Here is a 10,513-nt window from a genome sequence, read left to right as displayed (position 1 = left end):
CTGTGCCTTGGAGTGAACTGGTTGCAAAGCTCTTCATGTTTCTTTAATTTTCTGCTCCCCTAGCTTCCTGAGCCAGCCTTTCACATCTGGAGAAGACCAGTGGTGGCTCAAAGAGGTCAGTGTGAAGGGGAGAAGGTATATCTTGTCTAGTGGTATTTAACTGTTGGATTGCTATCCCTTCACAGTCAGATTAACACCATTTAATCTGCTGGGGAGGCTCCATCCATATTGTTTCTCCTGGATCTCCTTTCTCAGGTTAAACAAATGTTACAGTTAGTTTTTGTGTGTGTTAATACAGCAAGTACAGAATAGGAATATATACTGTACGAATGGCTGCAGAACAGAAGACAAATTACTATCTTCCCCATTCAAACACCTGTTACTGAATTAGTCATTTCCCTCATTTTCTGTCATGTCTCATCAGCTGAGGACCTCTTCTTGCCTTTTTAACTTTGGTTATTGTCAAATCCAGTAACAGGTGGACTTTGGAGGTGGAGACAGAATAAGGGATTTGAAAAATCAGCTTGGAGTAGTAGCTTCCTTTCAAGACTTGTTAGCCTTGATGGAGATGTATTTTATTGAGTGTTCAAGCTCCACTGCAAGAGGAGAAAGTGGTCAGGCGGGGTGCTAGGGTGGCTAGTGGCCAGGTTTTCAGAGATGCAGTAGGGGATTCCTGACCAGGTGCAGTGTCAGGTTTCAGGTTTGCAGTTCTCAAAATGTCCTAGTCCTTGCCTTTTCCTAGTTAACTACAGTGTAAGTCAGAAAGTTGATGAAATTATGCAGAGACACATTGTCACATCTCTCCCAGGTAAGCTAAAGTCACCCTAACCAGCAGATACTGTCATTGCATGCAGCTTTCTGACATCAGGGTCTCTCACTTTTGATGCACACAAACATACGTACCATGTTACTGGTTGTGATTTCTCTGCAATGAAAATCTGACTTCCAGCCGGATACAGAGAAGGCTTTCCAGGAGAGGATCCTGCAATGAGAGAACCCTACTACGAGTCAGCAGGATCCTGTTAACCGCTGTTTGTCTGGCGTGCAACAAGAATGTTGGCTGGTAATGTGTAGTGTTCATATCACTGATCAAACAGCAGTGTGGAGCAACCTTCCAGACAAGAACAGACGTTTAAGATGCTCTGACACATGCAATCAATGTGACAGCACCTTTGAGCATCCTGAGTTGCCAGCCAGACTGAATCTGGTGGCACCTCTTTGCCAATAGGGGCATGGCTCACTCTACCTCAGTGCTCCATGTAACCTGTCTTTTACTGGCTTTGTTTAGCTGTGAGGTTCAAAGGGATTTTGTTGTGGTTCTTGTTCATCAGAACCGGACCGCTTTTGGTAATCTAAGTGAATTCTTAAGGCTAGCCAATACCTTTTTTGTTGTAGGACATACCAGTTGGAATTTGGAGAAACTGAAGGTATCCTCAGGGAGAAAAGCATGGTACGCGAAATGTTCAAATGATAGAAACGCGGATCAGTGCTTATGTCACATTAAAAAGTGAGGTAGAAGCATCTAGAATTCCTGATAGTGAAATGATTAAATCAGAGGGGTAACTGACAGGGTTCATAAGATTGTGGGATGTTGCTGAAGTGTATTTGCTAATCCCTAATGCTCCATCTTCTTCCTGGGTTGTCAGCTGGGTTTGTTGTTTTCTCTTGCATCTTGAGCAGAATGATCTCTTCATAGATTTAATTAGGCAGCTAGCACATGTTTAATCTTTTTTTGCCTTTTGATTGTATCTTTCAAAAAACACCAAAGAAAATCTGATTTCATTTGAGCCATATAATATTATACCAAAAAAGCTTGCTGTGGATGAATATAGCCTAGCTCCTTAGGGACTTTATTTGCTGTTTTTTTCATGGCACCCTGTAAATGTATGCAAATTGCAATTGTTTTCCCATTTTATAGATGGAATAACAGAACTTTTCCTCACTTCAGGGAGGTGCTTATAAACACATCATAGATTCATAGAATGATTGAGGTACTTTGATATTACAGTTGAAGACTGTTTAAGTATCTGAAAAGGGAGTGTCTTTATTCAAACATAGATTGCACAAGAAGGTATCTGGCTAGTATTTAGCATAGTAGATTTTCTTTTATTTTTTTTTTTACTTTGTAAGAGAAACTAGTATAAATACTGGGCCAGCCTAAGAATATCTGGTCTTCTGGCATTTGCCCCAGAAATCTGTGAGGCTTTTCTGACCAAACACTTAAAATTGTAATTACTTTCTTGAAAGTGGTTATTATCTGCAATTTATAAAAGCTATTACATTTGAAAGAATTTAAGTTTTCATGTTGATCTGAAGATCAAAATTTTAGTCTGATGTTTGCACCTAGTTATCATGAACGGTAGTAGTTTTGCTCTGTTGTTTTCATGTGCTGTAGACAAGTGAATATGGTATCTTGTCAGTGAAAAATAGTATTAAGTGGTAGATTTGGTTTCTGGTAACATCCATTAGTAAAAAAATAAACCTATGGCTCTGAATTGATCTTCTGGACTCTTCTTCAGACTCTTCTGGACTTCTAGACTATGGAGGAGGAAAGGGACTCCTGCTCTTTTGCAATGGCAATTGTCTATTCTGTTTGAATAGACAAATCTGTGTACTTTCCCTCAATGAGGGAGGGAATGGGAGGGATGCTTGCTTAGAAATTCTAGGAGAGCACAAAGGTGGTGTCATATCTTAGGAGAGACCAAGGAGTCAGTGTAGGTGGTTCACTTGTTCTCCCTCAAAGACAGGTTAAGCGCCTGTTTCCAGGAAACTCTAAAACATTTACGCTGCTCATGCAATACAGGAAAATAACAAATATATTTTTAGAAATTTGTGTACTGGCGAAAGCAGATTCCTGTAACACAAAACTACCAAATTTCAAATCCATGTACCGATTTAGTGTGTCAAGAAGCCCTAATCTTCTAACTTCCTAAAAAAGTAGGAATAGGAATCACTTGTAGTTAGACTATCTTGGTTATCCACTTTCTTTGGTGCTTATTTGGCATATCACAGTATTCAGATAATGCATTGTAAAATTCAGTATGCCTTCTCTTTTCAAAATATACAAGAGAAGAACAACTTAATATAGGTGTCCTTCAGACCAGTAGTTTCTTTTGGACTGAACTCCACAGTTAAGTTTTTCGAGGTGAACCCTTGTCAAAATGAAGGTATCATTGACTACATTGCCAGCACTCTTTGGAATACTACGTGGACAGGTTCCTTGCCCTGTTAGGACCACCTTGTTCAAATAAATTGGTGATTCTCACTGCCTACCTACCTGTCTGTTGGTTTTGTGCAGTGATGAGTTTAGCTTGGGATGCTGTGGGGTTACCTGGAAACTTCAGTTTAACTTCAACGGGAGCCCATATGGGTGTGTTGCAGTCTTTAGTCTAAGATCAGTAAAGGTGGGGTTAACAGTGTTTTGAGATCTGCATCTGAATGGAAATGATGTAAAACTTTTCACTGCATATGATATCCTTGAGTCATACAGTAGCAGTAACTGGAAATCTACTAGATTCTGTCTGCCTTCTCCCAGCTGAGTTTTGATGTCAAGTAGAGAATTCCAGCTGTTTTGTGCTGTATAAAACCAGTAGAAAACGTGTTGATTGTGTTCCAGACTGCTTTGTGTCCTTCAGTATTGGTGCAATTTGTGTTGAATGCAGCCAACTAACTGGCTTCAAATCCAGTCTCCTGAGGATTGTTTGATATGTCTGTACTTGTAAACTGGGTGATTGGTGTATGGGAATTAAAACATGGGTGCTCACATCTCACTTCTTTGCTGGTAGTAGCTCAGTGTGGAGATTAAACAAATGCAGGGAAGATATTGGGACCTCAGATAATATGCTTACAAAAGATCTGGTAAGAAATAAACACAACAACTGCTTTTCTGCCAAGATTTTTTTGAGCAGTAGAAGCAGACAATGTGGATGGGCACCTTTGTCTGCTTCCATAGGGCTTTCAGGCGAGTCAGCATCATGAGCAGCAATAATTGGAGGCTTGTGGCTTTCCATGTTGGCATGAGTGTCTGGCTTCAATGAGTCATTACCCACCAAGTAAAAGAGTTACGGTAGATATCTCAACTCGCTCAGTTTGCTGAGGCTAGCCAGGTTCAGATATTTGAATTATCTTGCCACAGACTGGTTAGCAAAAAGCAGCTGGTCTTAATTTTAGGGGCCTTAAACTGAGGATTAAAAAAAAAAATAAGTGTGGCAGCTCCAACTGCAAAAATACTAGTTTTCCTTCAGTGGTCTTTATTAACCCTGAGGAGCATGAGTCCCAGACAGACTATAATAAAATACAGTAGCATAAATATTGCTCTCCACTCCTAATGTACCTAGTGCTGTGTTTAAAGGTTACAAACCAAAAGAAAACTCTGTAATATTAAGATTCTACAGCACACAGAGAATCTCAACTAAGTTTTAAAACCTTCTGCAAAATAATAGAATATTTCCCTAAAAGAGGAGCAAATACCTTTCAGGTCAAATAATAATCAAATGATATAAAACTGTCTTGGAGTATCAGATCAGTGTGCAGACACACAGTAAGTTTGTTTGGCTGCTTTGGTAGATCTGCTGCTTGTACTGTGGAATCCTTGCCCCCTGCCTGCATTTTTAACTGGGTCAGCATAATTTAATATGGAGCTGTGATAACAAAGCCAGAAGTGAAGTTGTTCTAACTGTGTAGTCTATACCACTGGAAAAAAAAAAATCACGTTTTTTCGTAGAAGGACTATTTAGAGCTTATGTGAGTACTTGTTAATTAGGTAAGTCTCAAAATTGGGCATGGGGAAGAAGAGTCTGCTTAGAACATACCCTGGGAAGGGAAAGCTGAGTAATAATCCATGATGCTTGTAACTAAAGGGATAAGCCTAGCTGAAAGAGTTAATTTAAAATAAATATTTGGTTTAGTTTGGCATGGATGTCAAATCTTTTTGCATGCCCAGAAGAGAGAATTAATCTGCACAGCATCATTGTTTTTAATTCTTGCAATTGTGATTAGGTAGTTGCACTTAGACCATTGTGATGCTCTCCGAGAATTTCGATTAAGTAGTTCCAGAATTCTTCCTTGCTGTGCTGAGATGTATGTGTAATTCTTGGAGTAAGCTATATGCACTTTGAAAGTGTGAAGAGGTAGAACAGCAATATCACCTTCTGTCAGTGTCCCTTTGTCTCTTTATTTTTTTGGCTGGAGCCAGCTGTATCAGAACAAGTAGAACAATATCATCAGTTTAAGCCTCAACTTTACACACAGTAATTATATGTCTATGCAAATAAGGAATATTTAGCTTCTAATGTTAAGCAAAGATAGGCAGCTGACAACCTTAATCATCTCAGCAATTGTATACAAACAAGCAATTGAATTTTTTTTTTTTCGCCCAAAACCAGCCCAGCTCCTGAGGCTTCTGCATTTTCATGTGCATTGCAGTATTTCATGCTTGTTAAAAGGTGTCAGAGAAGGAATAAGGAAAAAAGCCTAATAAAGCATTTTCTACAGAAGAGTGGTATTTACCTCATCAATGCAAACACCACCTTTCATGTCTTGCACTTTCACCCATGTCATAAAGTATATAAACTATACTCTAGGGAGTATAGTTGCAATGTAAGTGGGAAGGCATTAGTTAAATCCAATCCAGCTGTTGGAACTGGGCCAGCCTTTTTTCTTTCAGTTAGGCAGGTGGAAGGAGTCTGGAATTGACTTGCAAATACTAAGCTCTTTGGGTACCCTGTGTGTTTAATCAAGCTGCTTTACTATCCTGGCCATGTATTCAGTGTAGCTCTTTCCTCTAACCATGTATCTTCTGATTTCCCAAGATCTGTTCCTGTAATGTTGAGAGGCAAGAGCAGAAATAAAGGACTTAAATGACCAGTTATCTTTTAATGAGATTTGTAGATGGAGAGAAATTAGAATCAGTCAGTGAAGTTGTTCTTTCAATCTCCATTTACCAGCGGAACTTTAAAAGGAAGTAAGGGCACATCCTACCAAAGTTCCTGAAAACATATCTTTTGTGTCCACAGAATAACCAAAACTGACATTGGGCTGCGGTGTTTGTCTTGTCAAGGTGAACCTGGCTTTCCCACTCTCTTGGGCTGGCTGGAGGTTGATGTGTGCTTTGGCCCGCAGGAGGGCAGAGGTGGCCAGCTAGCTGGTTGAGGGACAGCAGACAGTACTGATGTGATGGATGGACAAAAACATCTGTTTCTTGCCTCTCCATCTCTGATGTTTTGTGGACTTGCTCCTGTTGTAATAGAAGTGGTATGAGTGTATTGATTAAAACATGACACTCATGAGGTATCCCACTTAATGAGGTGTCCAGTCAGGTTGCGCACCATGCTGAGCTCCCTATCTCATTGTTACAATGGCAGGTAGATTTTTCATCATTAAATGCTAGTTATGCTTTAATCTTCCTTCTGACACAATTGGTTTAGCTGAAAGTAGTTAAAACTAATAAAATTCATCAAATGCTGCAACAGCAAGTGGTAATGTTTTTTTCTGTGCAGGGAATGTACATTATTAAACACCTTGTACGTGAAACTTAATTTTTAATTTTGTTTAAGACGTCTTTAGTCCGGCATACCGAGTGAAATCTAATGCCTTGAGCTTCTCACTAGTTGTGTCATCCACACTTTTATATAGTTTTGTTTTTTCTGATTTGTACTGTAACTGAGGATGAACTTATCAAGTATCCAGAATTTCTTGTCTCTGAAAGTGGTGTACTTAAGGGACTTCATGTTTATAATCAATTAAGAATTATTTTTAGATATGAAGTAAAAATTTCAAGTTAACAGACTAGTTCTGATATTTCACTGTGAATGGGATCGAGCTTACTTGGAGTAGTAACAGTGTGTTTAATTCTTTCATAAATGGAAGACTATTCTGATTACTTTGTCTCAGGTGTGATTTTTGTCCTTTTGAGTTAGCCTGATTTATTTTTTTTTTTCTTGTAGTCTTGTATAGCTTTAGTAGGGTTTGGGGTTGTTTGTTTTTTTGTTCTTTCCCCACTCTAGAAAAATACACTTCATTATGTATTTGCTACAGACTATTTTGGAAAATGTTATCTTGTTCTCATGTACAGGTACAGCTGATTGGTTTAGGGCTTTCTTGAATTTTTTATTTTATTTTTTTTAGTTTGCAGAAGCTATATGTATTGCCCTTTCAGGTAGTTTGGATGTATTATGCAGTTAAACATTTTTTATGTTAAGCAAAGGATCAAGCTTGTTAGATTTAATTATTTCCTTAGAATCTCAATGTTATTCAAAACTTTACAGTAATCTTTTTAGTTTTTTTTTTTCCCCAGAAAGGTCTTTATGTCCCATCTTAAGGCATCAAGTGGCAGTGTTACTGCAGTGCTACTTGTTCTTTGGCATGTAGTAAGCATCCTGTGCACCTCTGCGCACAGTTTCATGGATGATACTAGTGAAGTATGTGTGGGTGAGCGCGAGGGTCCCAAATGCTAAGTCACTGAAAAATAATTCTTTGAATGTGCTGGCGGTATGGGGTACTGTTATGCTGATAATTTAGAATTTCACAGGCCATTGCATTTTGACTTCAAGAGTTCTGTGTAGTTCTGTGTTCTGTCATAAACCAAATATCAACTGAGAAATCAGGAAGACATTTTCCCTTCTCCACAGGTGGCTAAAACTGAGTTTTTTGTAGCTTCTTGTTGACAGATACCAGAGCTGAAACACTGATCTGGCGAGGGTGGCTGTATTCTATGTTGCTGCTGCCCACTGAGTGTGTTAAAGGCAGTTTTACAGGGACTGTGGCATTCTTTGATTTATTTTTTTCCCCCCCAAGGTCTAGTATCTCTTAAATCTCTTGTCTTAGCATTTTTGTGTTTTGTATCACCATGAAACAAAGTTCCCTTTGTCCTAACATATGCAGTAGTTTTCTTCATTGGCATATGAAATTAATTTCAGATTTGATATTTTGAGGGAACTAGAAGTTATTTTTCCTTCAAGTGGCAGGTGTTAGGGAGAGATTCTTGTTATGTAGCTCTTTGTATCTGGTTTTGGAAGAATATTCAGAAATTCAGGGTAGAAGTGAGAACACTAATTTATCTAACAACATCTAGTAAATCCTCTGGGTTTTCTTATGGTTTATTTTAAAAAATAACAAAATGCTGAGGAACTTGAAATTAGAAATACTGCTCAACATCTATTTTTGATTTCTAACAAGACATAGAGTACTTGGTGCAGCACTGTGGTTCTGTCAAACACACTGGTAAGTTATTGTTCTTTACATATGGTGAACTGGGGAGAAGCAATAACTTGTTGCAAAAGCCTTATAAACTTAAGTCTGAGTTGTGTAACAGTTGAGATGTAATGTTGTAGCACAGCTTGATAAGTGTTGTATGTTTGTTGTATGTTCTTGTTCCTTAATAGTACATCCTGACTGAGTATCATAATGGCAATAGTAACATGCTGTTACTCATTTTTACTATTTGCACTTTGCATATGGTGCATTAATACCCTTGTGTTTAGGAGCGGCCTCACAGTTCAGATTCTTTAGCTGTCATCATTTTTGGGATTTGTAGGGTTTTGTCTATGCCGTATTTTCTCTTTCTAATATTTGGAGTCTGTATTATTTATTCAGTGAAACAGTTCAGTTTTGTCTTGGAGATTAGTGTTGAGATGTGCTGTTTAGTATTACATGAAGTTACTTGTTGATGTACTTTATGTTGAGAAGTGCCTATAGTCAGATGCTATGGATGTCAAACCCTGTATTAGATCCATTGGTAACCTCTTGCTAGGCTTCAGTGGTGGTGTATGTATAGACTTCAACAGATGTTGTCCTCCCAGCTTGAAAGCTGGTAATGAAATTGTGGGATTAAGTTACAGAATAATTTTGCCTCTTCTCTCTGTTTTGTCTGACCTGTCTTAGCTTGGGAGAATGTTTAACCTTTCTACTCCTGTATAAATCTTCTGTACATGCCTGTCGGTTCCCTACCTTCTGGGGCTTGCAGGTAGTATAAAAGTGTGGTATTCTGCTAACAGCAATAATGCTTCCTTTAAGGGAGGCTGGCAGTGGTTCTTACAACTGCTTCTTTCATATGCTGTTGAATTATAGTGTATGTACTTCTTCTGAGGCTGTAGGAAGTTGCTGATGACCTGCTGTATTTCTGAAATGGTTCATCTGAAGCACGAGCTTTAAATACTTACCGTTTAAGAAATGCCAAATCAGGACAAAAAAATTACCTGAATCACTTAAGTCTGTTTTCTGGGGAATAAAATCTGGGCTTTGCCAACCTTCCTGCCCCTCTTACCTCCCTCCAACAAACGAGATTAGAAATTGTGCCTATTGGTCTGCAAGTTTGAAAATAAACCTTCCAAAAGTCCAGCAAGAGTATCAAGTATATTGTAATCAAATGAAGTTGAAGTATGGTTTTGCTCTGAAGAGTATGGTTTCTCAAGGCAAGGATGGCTAAATTGTGGACATTCAGAGTCCTGAATCACTGGTGTATCAGTTCCTGTGGATAGAGGAGAAAATCGAGATGGGAGACAGTCTGAACAAATACCCATTAAGTAGCATCAATAAAACTAAGTCAGGCCCATGTCAAGTGCATACATGTGCTTTTCATGTACAGTCTATAATTGCCACAGTCGACAATATGAATGGAGTCCATGGTCTTAATACATTGATATGCAATGGTCACCTCATACCTCAGAGAGACGAAGTGCTGGGTTAGAAATAGTGTCACCATACATCTAGCTGAGAGCAGTGATCATGATCCGGCCACAGCAACCAAGTTTAACTGCCAGAATGCACCAAAGGCTTTTTGGGAGCTTCAGCTCCATATATATGTAGTAAGACTCTAACCTAACATTCTATCACTGATTCTTGGATGATCCTCGTGACCCTGACAAACTAATATTTTTGAGGATGATGTTCCAACTGGAGACTCTGTAAGACTGGGAGTCTTGGTTTAGGGGGGGACAGATAACACTCATCAGTTCTGTGGAGTTAAGGCTCCGTAATATCCCAGTTATCAGCCTGCTCGCTCTGTGAATGGAGAGGCAGCTCTGGACTTACTGGTGAGTACTGCTTACTGTGCCTTTGAAAGGAGGAAGGCAAAGTGTACCAGAGCTACTTTAAAGGAGAAAACACAGTAAGTTTAAAAGGAAATACGAAAGAACAGCTAAAAGGATAAAATCCAGGTAGTATGGAGATTGCCTTAAGAGTATAAAAGCACAGAAAATGTATAGTATTGGTCAGCAAAATGTCTATGGAGGTGATAACCTTTTTTGAGGAATCTTTCTAGAGAGTGGTAGCTCCCTACCTGAGGAAATGATGGGAGATTCTTGCACATTTAATGTAAAAATCATTATGTAGCAGTCAAATACTTTGAAGATCAGCTTGATAAAAACTTGTAAAAAGGTACTGAGACAGAATTGTTATAGGGTAGGATCAGTGGGGTTGAAGTAATGGAGGTATGAAAAAAAGACAATACCCTAATGGAAAAATCTGAGTGAATTATTTGCCTTTGAAAAGAAGCTTAAAGTCTACCCAGTAGAGC

At 38.8% G+C, this 10,513-nt stretch overlaps 1 protein-coding gene and 1 long non-coding RNA gene across 3 annotated transcripts in view; both read left to right on the top strand.

Annotated features, from left to right (window-relative positions):
• KPNA3 (karyopherin subunit alpha 3) overlaps positions 1 to 10,513 on the top strand; it is a 54,600-nt gene that overhangs the window by 6,791 nt on the left and 37,296 nt on the right. The window lies entirely within an intron of this gene.
• LOC114071571 overlaps positions 6,696 to 10,513 on the top strand; it is a 6,009-nt gene continuing 2,191 nt past the window's right edge. Inside the window, exon 1 of the long non-coding RNA XR_003574057.1 lies at positions 6,696 to 6,708. This is a non-coding gene — a long non-coding RNA (uncharacterized LOC114071571). The remainder of the gene's footprint in view (positions 6,709 to 10,513) is intronic.

This window comes from Empidonax traillii, unplaced genomic scaffold, assembly GCF_003031625.1.
Source record: "Empidonax traillii isolate 1590-97213 ecotype Southwest subspecies unplaced genomic scaffold, ASM303162v1 scaffold2111:size93912, whole genome shotgun sequence".
Taxonomy (NCBI): Eukaryota; Metazoa; Chordata; class Aves; order Passeriformes; family Tyrannidae; genus Empidonax; species Empidonax traillii.
Note: the sequence above shows the minus strand (reverse complement) of the source record. Positions and strands in the feature narration are given on the sequence as shown.